The sequence below is a fragment of the Choloepus didactylus genome, chromosome Y (assembly GCF_015220235.1).
Source record: "Choloepus didactylus isolate mChoDid1 chromosome Y, mChoDid1.pri, whole genome shotgun sequence".
NCBI lineage: Eukaryota > Metazoa > Chordata > Mammalia > Pilosa > Megalonychidae > Choloepus > Choloepus didactylus.
In genome coordinates this window covers 42,804,252-42,814,377 of record NC_051335.1, presented here as the reverse complement: position 1 = coordinate 42,814,377, position 10,126 = coordinate 42,804,252, and the positions used below count along the sequence as shown (strand labels likewise).

Genomic DNA, 10,126 nt, shown 5'->3' with positions numbered 1-10,126 from the left:
ATGCCCATGTGGTTGAAATCAATCTCTAGCTCTCCTTCCCTTTATAGAAATTGGCTAAAACCTGGCTCAAAGCCTTAGGTACTTAATCATCTGGTTGTTCTTTCTGATGTCACTTCCCTCCTACCCCGACTAAAACTATGGGTGTGGCTGGTTCCACCCTGTTATTTCCTTAGTATAAAATATACAGTTGTGCCAAGGGGCCCACCATGAATAGTAAAAGTCACTGGTATCACAGGAAATTCCAGGATTTCCAAGACTTTTTAAAAAGTCCTCAAGAATGTACATCTAATTGACACAGCATTGCATTAATCAATAGCTGCACTTTTTGCAAACTGTGGCTCTTTCTAACCAAGTGATGCAGTTCTGAACAAGAAGGGTTTCCTATTTAAGTGGCAGTAACTTCTCTGACTGTGGATCATCATTCCTTCTGTGACAGATTTTTACAATTCCTCTAATACATTTGGGATGACTGTCTCAAAATAACCTGCAACTTTCCTTAAAACTTCTCACTCTCACTCTGTTTAAAAACTATAGCCATTTTCTGTTGAGTTTTTAGAATCTTCTGCTACCATATCCACCATTTCCACTACTAGATCCATAACCATCACCATGGGGAATGCCCATGCTTCCACAAAAATTGCCTCTTTTCATGGGTACATAATTTTATTGCTGTTGTCTACTATAATTTCCAAAATCATTACAGTTCTTACCATCACCGTAGTTACCACTGCCAAAATTTCCTCCTTCATTGTAACCATAATATCCTCCTCCACCACCACCATATCCACCACCTTTGTTTCCATATCTTTGTCCACCACCACCACAGCTCCATCTACTACTATAACCAGAACCACCATGATAGTTGCCACCATCACCTCCAAATCCATTGTATACACCATCACCTCCTCCTTAAATACCTTTGCTGTGACCACCTCCATCAGCATAGCCTTCTCCTCCACCAAAATTTCTACCATGGCCATAGTTCCCTCCACTATTTCCAAAGTTCCCTCCATGGCCCATAAAATTGCAAGATCCATTTCCACGACCATTTTGTGATCCTGCAGACTGTATCTCCTATTTAGAAAGGGCCTTTTCCACTTCACGGTTATGCCCATTAATAATGCAGTATTTCTAAACAACAATTTTATCAAGTGTATCATGACCATGGAAAGTTACAAAAGTGAATCCTCTTTGAATGGGGATAAAAACTAAAGGACAAATGGGGTGGGATGGGGGGATGATTTGGGTGTTCTTTTTTCACTTTTATTTTTTATTCTTGTTATGGTTCTTTCTGATGTAAGGAAAATGTTCAGAGATAGATTGTGGTGATGAATGCATAACTATGTTATCATACTGTGGACAGTGGATTGTATATCATGGATGATCGTATGGTATGTGAATGTATTTCAATAAAACTGAATTTAATAATAATAAAAAAATAGTAATAATATGACAAATAAAAATAATCCCTTGGTTAAAAAGAAAAAGAAGCACATGGGAGCCATAGATGGTCAAAGGGGTCCATGAAGCAGTGTCCACTACACTGTACCTTGAGGTCCAGAGAAAGAACTTCCTCTACAAGTCCTCCCTGCTTGTGCTAGTTTGGATGTATTATGTTCCTCAAAACGCCATGTTCTTTAACACAATCTTGTGGGGGCAGACGCATTAGTGTTGATTAGGTTGGAACCTATTGATTGAGTGTTTCCATGGAGATGTGAATCAATCAACTGTGGGCAAGAACTTTGATTGGATAATTTCCATGGAGGTGTTACCCTACCCATTCAGGGTGGGTCTCATTAAATCACTGGAGCCTGATAAAAGAGTTCACAGACAGAAGGTGCTCAGAACAGCTGAGAGTGACATTAGAGAGAGCAACTGAGAGAGACATTTTGGAGACGGCCATTGAAAGTAGACTTTTGCTAGTCCAGAGTTTGCCTGGGAGAAACTAAGACAACACCTCCCAGAAGCTTATAGAGAAACATGCTGGGAGAAAGCCATTTTGAAACCAGAACCCTGGAGCAGACATCAGCCATGTGCCTTCGCAGCTAACAGAGGTTTTCTGGATGCCATTGGCCATCCTCCAGTGAAGGTACGTGATTGTTGATGTGTTACCTTGGACACTTTATGGCCTTAAGACTATAACTTTGTAACCAAATAAACCTCCTTTATAAAAGCTAATCCAAAAAAAAAAAAAGTGAATCCTCTTTTATTTTCTACTCTGCCTATCTTCCATAACTTCTATGGTTTCAATATTGCCAGACTTTTCAGAGTAGTCTCTCAAATTATGATCTTCTGTATCTTCTTTGATAACAACAAAAATTTTCTTCCTTGTTAGATGGGCACCAGGCTTTACCGAACCCTCTCTAGAAATAGCTCTTTGGTTCCACTACACACACATCAAACTTGTGAGATTGAGCAGACATTGCTGCATCTACCTTTTCAACTTGAAAATAAGTCACAAAACCAGAGCCTCTGGAACCAGAGAAAAAGACAATCCAAGTTCCTTATTACACTACAATAGATTAGCAAAAATTTCCAACAGAGGTTCAATTGACTTGTCTCCCTCACATTCAACTCAATATTCTTCATCTATAAATAAGTTGTAACACCTTTAAATTTGTTGTAACACCTTACATATACCCTCTTTACAATGAGATAAATAAAATCTTTAGTATTTGTTCATTTTATGTCTCATTTGTATGAGAGCATGATTTTAACTTTTTAAAAAAACTATCCTAGAAGATCCAAGATGGTGGATTAGGAGAGAAAGAGCAAAATACTTCTCCATGAAAAACACTAGATAAAAGACAGAAAGACAGAAAATGCTTCAGAATACCAGTTCCAGCAGCAAAGGCTGGACAAGGTCTGCTAAATCCACAGGAACTGTGCACTTGGAGAAGCCAAGAGTTTGCATTCAGAAATGATTGAGTGAATCTGCTGGGGAAACAGCAGCCATGCCATGGTTGGGAGAAACCAGAAGTTGGCGTTTGGAGATGGATTAGTTTAAAAACCCCAAAGCGGCTGTGGATCTGGCAGTGAGAGCCACTCAGTCAAGCATGGTGGGGAGTGCCTTCCATGGCCGGGGCACCCACCTGAATATTTGGCATGGACAATAGCCTTTCGTACACCCACAGCTAATTGTCCCAGAGCTAGGAAGGTGGAGGTCCACAGAAGGGGGAAATTCCCCATCTTCTCAGCAGGTGGGGCAACCACTGTGCAGCACCACAGCCAAGAGCTTCCTTAGGGGATTTTGTTCACATATGACATTACAAGGGTCTTCTTCATGTCATTTATATCCTGTGCCATGATGTTGTTATCTGTGATTACTTCTGTGCACAGCTTGGAGGTGGGGTCCTGCGTGGAAGTCCTGAGGACCCTACACCAAATCCTGGGACTTGTGGGCCCATGGCAGAGACAGACTGTGGGGAGTCTGAGCTGAAGGGTTGAACTCATGCAACAGCTTTAAGTCTCCAGGAATGGCTGGGAGATTTGAGTCTTAAAGCTGCCTTCCCTCCCTAACTCTACAGGGCACACCCCCACCTTCAGGGCTGGCTGCACCAAATAAACACAGAAATTTGGTGTACTGATTGAAGCCCCACAAAATTTGGACCTCCACTCACTGCATAGATGAAGTTGGGGAGAACCTGCTTGAGGGTAATAGGTGGATTGGGGGCACCCTCTGCTGGTAAGTCAGAGAAAGTGCATACCACCAAGCTGTAGCTCTGACAAATTTTAGATAGTTGTTCAAATAAGTTTTCATATCCTAAAAGAACCCTATCAAGATAAGCAAATGCCAAGAGGCTAAAAACAACAGAAAATTTTAAAGCATGTGAAGAAACCAGAAGATGTGGATAACCCAAACCCAAATGCAAACACCCAAATCAAAAAATCATAAGAGACACAGTACTTGGAACAAGTAATTAAAGAAGTAATCACAGATAACAACATCATGGCACAGGATATAAATGACATGAAGAAGACCCTAGAGGAGCATTAAGAAGAATTTGCAAGAGTAAATAAAAAAATAGATGATCTTATGGAAATAAAAGAAACTGTTGATCAAATTAAAAAGATTCTGGCTATACACAGCAATAGATTAGAGGAAGCTGAGGAAAGAATAAGTGAACTGGAAGAGTGCAGAATGGGAAATGAAAATACAAAAGAAAGAATGGAGAAAAATAAAAAAAATTGAAGTGGATCTCAGGGATATGATATGGACAACATAAAGTGCACAAATATAAAAATCACTGGTGTTCAAGAAGGGGAAGAGTACAGTAAAGGTCTAGAAAAGTATTCAAAGAAATTGTTGGGGAAAACTTTCCAACCCTTCTAAACAACATAAATATGCAAATCCTAGATGCCCAATGAACTCCAAACAGAAAAAATCCAAATAAACCCACTCTGAGACATATTTTGATCAGATTGTCAAATGCTGAGGAGAAGGAGCAAGTTCTGAAAGCAGCAAGAGAAAAGCAATTCACCACATACAAAGGAAACAGCATAAAACTAAGTAGTGACTACTCAGCAGCCACCATGGAGATGAGAAGGCAGTGGCATGACAGATTTAAAATTCTGAAAGAGAAAAATTTCCAACCAAGAATTCTTTATCTAGTAAAGCTCTCCTTCAAATTTGAGGGAGAGCTTAAAATCTTCAGAGATAAAAAAAAAAATGCTAAGTGAATTTGCTAACAAGAGACCTGATCTACTTGAGATACTAAAGAGAGCCCTACTGGCAGAGCAACAAAGAAAGGAGAGAGAAGTATGGAGAAGAGTCCAGAACTAAAGAGATTTAGTAAGGGTTCATTAAAGGAAACAGAGGGTGAGAAAACTATATATCTGACAAAAACCAAAGGATAGGATGGCTGATTAAAAAAATGCCTTCACAGTAATAACATTGAATAAGAATAGTTTAAAGTCCCCAATTAAAAGATATAGATTGGCAGCATGGATTAAAAAATATGAACCATATGTATGTTGCTTACAGGAAACTCATCTTAGACATATATATATACTAATGTATATTTTGTTATATATTAGTTATATATATATATATATATATATATAGTTATATATTAGAAGAAATAACAATCATAAATTTCTATGCACCCAATCAAGGTGTCCCAAAATACAAGAGAAAAACATTGACAAAACTGAAGGAAGCAATAGATGTTTCCACAATAATTGTGGGATACCACAATACATCACTCTCTCCTACAGATAGATCAAACAGACAGAGGATGAATAAGGAAATTGCAAACCTTAACAGCCTGATAAATGAATTTGGGTTAACAGACATATATAGAACATTACATCCCAAATCACCAATATATACATTCTTCTCTAGTGCTCACAGAACTTTCTCCAGAATAGATCATATGCTGTGGCATAAAACAAGCCTGAATAAATTTTAAATGATTGAAATTATTCAAAGCACATTCTCTGATCACAATGGAATACAATTAGAAGTCAACAAACATCAGAGACTTAGAAAATTCATAAATATCTGGAGGTTAGAAACACACTCCTAAATGATAATAAGAGAAATTGCTAAATATATAGAGATGAATGATATATATATATAAATAAATATTTATATATTTATATATATATATTTATATATGTAAATATATAGAGATGAAAATAGTAAGAGAAATTGCTAAATATATAGAGATGAATGAAAATGAGAACACAACATATCAAAAGCTATGGGATACAGCAAAAGCAGTCCTCAGGGGGAAATTTATGCCTCTAAATGCATACATTAAAAAGGAAGAAAGATCTAAAATCAAAAAACTAATGGAGCAACTGAAAATGCTAGAAAATGAACAGCAAACCAATCCTAAACCAAGTAGAAGAAAAGAAATAAAAAGGATTAAAGCAGAAATAAATGACATAGAGAATAAACAATAGAATAAATAAAACCATAGGTTGGTTCTTTGAGAAGATCAACAAGATTGACAAGCCCCTAGCTAGACTGACAAAATAAAAAAAGACAGAAGACCCAAATAAAAAAAATAATAAATGAGAGAGGCAACATTACTGCAGATCCTGAAGAATTAGAAAAAATTATAAGAGGATACTATGAACAACTGTATGTCAATGAACTAGATAATACACAGGAAATGGACAAGTTCCTGGAAACACATGAACAACCTAGACTGACCAGAGAAGAAATAGAAGAACTCAATAGACCAATCACAAGCAAAGAGATCCAATTTGTCATCAACAAGCTTCCCACAAATAAATGCCCAGTGCCAGATGGCTTCATGGGGGAGTTCTACCAAACTTTCCAAAAAGAACTGACACCAATCTTACTTAAACTCTTTCAAAACAATGAAGAAAATGGAACACTAACCTAACTTATTTCATGAAGCTAGCATTGCTCTAATACCAAAACCAGGTAAAGATGCTACAAGAATGGAAAACTACAGGCCAATCTCCCTAATGAATATAGATGCAAAAATTCTCAACCAAATAATTGCAAATAGAATCCAAGGGCACATTAAAAAATCATACACCATGACCAAGTGGGGTTCATTCCAGTCATGCAAGGATAGTTCAACAAAGGAAAATCAATCAATATATTACAACACATCAACACATCAAAAGGGAAAAATCAAATGATCATCTCAATAGATGCTGAAAAACATTCAACAAAATCCAAAATCCCTTCTTGATAAAAACACCTCAAAATATAGGAATGGAAGGAAACTTCCTCAATATGATAAAGAGCATATATGAAAAACCCACAGCCAGCGTAGTACTCAATGGCGAGAGACTGAAAGCCTTCCCTCTAAGATCAGGAACAAGACAAGGATGCCCGCTGTCACCACTGTTATTCAACATTGTGCTGGAAGTGCTAGCCAGGGCAATCCGGCAAGACAAAGAAATAAAAGGCATCCAAATTGGAAAAGAAGAAGTAAAACTGTCATTGTTTGCAGAAGATATGATCTTATATCTAGAAAACCCTGAGAAATCGACGATACAGCTACTAGAGCTAATAAACAAATTTAGCAAAGTAGCGGGATACAAGATTAATGCACATAAGTCAGTAATGTTTCTATATGCTAGAAATGAACAAACTGAAGAGACACTCAAGAAAATGATACAATTCTCAATAGCAACTAAAAAAATCAAGTACCTAGGAATAAACTTAATGAAAGATGTAAAAGACTTAAACATAGAAAACTATATAACTTAATAAAAGAAACAGAAGCAGACCTACAAAGTTGGAAAAATATTCCTGTTCATGGATAGGTAGGCTAAATGTCATGAAGATATCAATTCTACCCCAACTCATCTACAGATTCAATGCAATTCCTATCAGAATTCCAACAATGTACTTTGCAGACTTGGAAAAGCTAGTTATCAAATTTATTTGGAATAGGAAGGTGCCTCGAATTGCTAAAAACTTTCTAAAAAATAAAAATGCAGCGTAGGGACTTACACTCCCTGATTTGAAGCTTATTATAAACCCACAGAAGTCAAAACAGCATGGTTCTGGCATAAAGACAGGCATATTGGTCAATGGAATCCAATTGAGAATTTGGAGATAGACCCCCAGATCTATGGTCAACTGATCTTTGAAAAGTCCCCCCAAACCACTGATCTGTGACATAGCAGTCTATTCAACAAAGGGGGCTGGGAGAGATGGATATCCATATCCAAAAGAATGAAACAGGACCCATACCTGACAACCTACATGAAAATTAACTGAAAATGGATTAAAGACCTCAATATAAGAGACAGTACCAGAAAACTCCTATAAGATAATGTAGGGAAACTTCTTCAAAACCTTTTATTAGGAGGTCACTTCCTAGATGTTGCACCCAAAGCACAAACAACAAAAGAAAAAGATAGATAAATGGGAACTATTCAAACTTAAGAGCTTCTGTACCTCAAAGACATTTGTCCGAAAGGTGAATAGTTAGCCAACTCAATGGGAAAAAATATTTGGAAACCATGTATCTGACAATAGACTGATGATATCTTGCATATATAAAGAAATCCTACATCTCAATGACAATAGTACAGTCAGCCCAATTATAAAATGGGCAAAAGATATGAAAAGGCAGTTCTCTGAAGAGAAAATACTAATGGCCAAAAAATACCTGAAAAAATGTTCATCTTCACTACTATTAGGGAGATGCAAATTGAGACCACAATAATATATCATCTCACACCAATTAGTTTGGCTGCTGTTAAACAGGAAACTACACATGCTGGAGAGGAGGTCAAGAAATTGGAACTCTTTTTCATTGTTGGTGGGACTGTACAGCCACTCTGGAAGGCAGTCTGATGGTTCCTTAGAAAACTAGATACAGAGTTACTCTGCAATCCAGCAATTGCACTTCTTGGGATATATCTGGAAATCTGAAAGCAGTGACATGAGCAAATAACTGCATGCCAATGTTCACTGCAGCAATAGTCACAATTGCCAAGAGATGGAAACAACCCAAATGTCCTTCAACGGATGAGTGGATCAACAAAATGTGGTATTTTCACACGACGGAATACTATGCAGCAGTAAGAATGAAACATATGACAACATGGATGAACCTTGAAGACAATGCTGAGCAAAATAAGCCAGGCACAAAAAGAGAAATATTATATGTTTCCACTAATGTGAACACTGCGAAACATGTAAAATAAATGATTTATATGTACAATGTAGGAGACCTAGTGATAGAGAGCAACTAGTGAAGGGGGAATGATAATCTAATATGAACCAGTAAATTATGGAGGGTTAAATTAATGTTATGGGAATGCTGAGGAATGACTATGGCTTGTTAATTTCTGGAGGTATGGTAGGAATAAGTTCACAGAAATGTAGTTATTTCAGGTTGTTTTTTCTTATTCCTTTGTAAGGTTATAGTCTGTTTATTTTCTTGGGGTAGGGTTGGAACATGTTGGAAGCAATGTAGTTATTGTAAGTTATTTGCTTTTTCTTATTCCTTTATTTTGATTTCATTTGAAAGATTTTTTATTGTTTGTTTTTCAAGTTTTTATAAAGTTAAAAACAATGAATGAGTGTGAAAAAAAGTAAATGAACAATGGTGGGAGGAGGGGAATGGAATGTTTTGGTTGTTCTTTTTATTCTAATTTTAATTTTTTTGGAGTAATGAAAATGTTCAAAGATTGATTGTGGTGACCAATGCACAACTATGAACAACTGATTGTACACTTTGAAGGATTTTGTGTTATGTGAATATATCTCAATAAGATTGCATTATAAAACCATCCTTTTACATCATCCATAATTGACTGTGTGTAGGAGTTTTTTTGAATAAATAGCAGAAAATGTAAAATTTAAATGTGTTAGAGAAAGAGCTTGGTGGTTCTTATCACCCTCTTTTTCCCCTCCTTCTCCATTTTTTTTTGCAATAAGTAGTTGGTATCTTTGTTCAGAAACTTGTTAGGGCTCTAGGGTTTAGCATTTTGATAAGGTAGACAAAAGAATCTTATTTGCCTCCCTCTCTTTGCATTCTCTCTTGTTACCTTTACAGAGAAATACAATGATTTCTGATTATGAAAATTACTTTTTGAGGTGTACTTTAAAACATAAATATATGAATGTTGCCTATATGTGTTTAATATTTGAATAAATTTATGAGAATTTTTAGAGCTTTGCTTTCATTATATCTGGGATGGTCCATAGTTTATTTGCATGCTTAATTAAAATGGGCTTGAAAAAATTCAGTTTATGTGTAATTGTAAATTGAATTACATTTTAAGATTACAAACTTGCACTGTATTTCTTATCTGATTTTGTTAAAAGAGAGAGAGCGAGCGAGAGAGAGAGCGAGAGCGCCCTTTCTGGCCTGTATTTAACTAGGGTAAACAGAGAAAAGATTCCTTGTCTTAAAGGTAGGTTTAGATTTTCTTACTGAGTTAAAAATTAACAAGAGGAAACCAACTAAGATATTTAAATGGGAATGTGCCAGCAGTGAATAATAATTAATATATTTTAGTCAAATTTGTAAAAGAAACATTGCTCAAATTGAACAATTTTCTGTCATCTTTGTCTATATCAATGTCATCACAAAATTCTTCTATGCTATTTTTTCAACTGGGGGTGATTTTGTGCCACAATAGACATTTGTCATGTGGGAAGACACTTTGGCTG

The 10,126-nt window shown here is 36.3% G+C and overlaps 1 pseudogene; it reads right to left on the bottom strand.

Moving 5' to 3' along the window:
- Positions 1–552: 552 nt before the first annotated feature.
- Positions 553–7,908, bottom strand: LOC119524117 (annotated as a pseudogene).
- Positions 7,909–10,126: the final 2,218 nt, after the last annotated feature.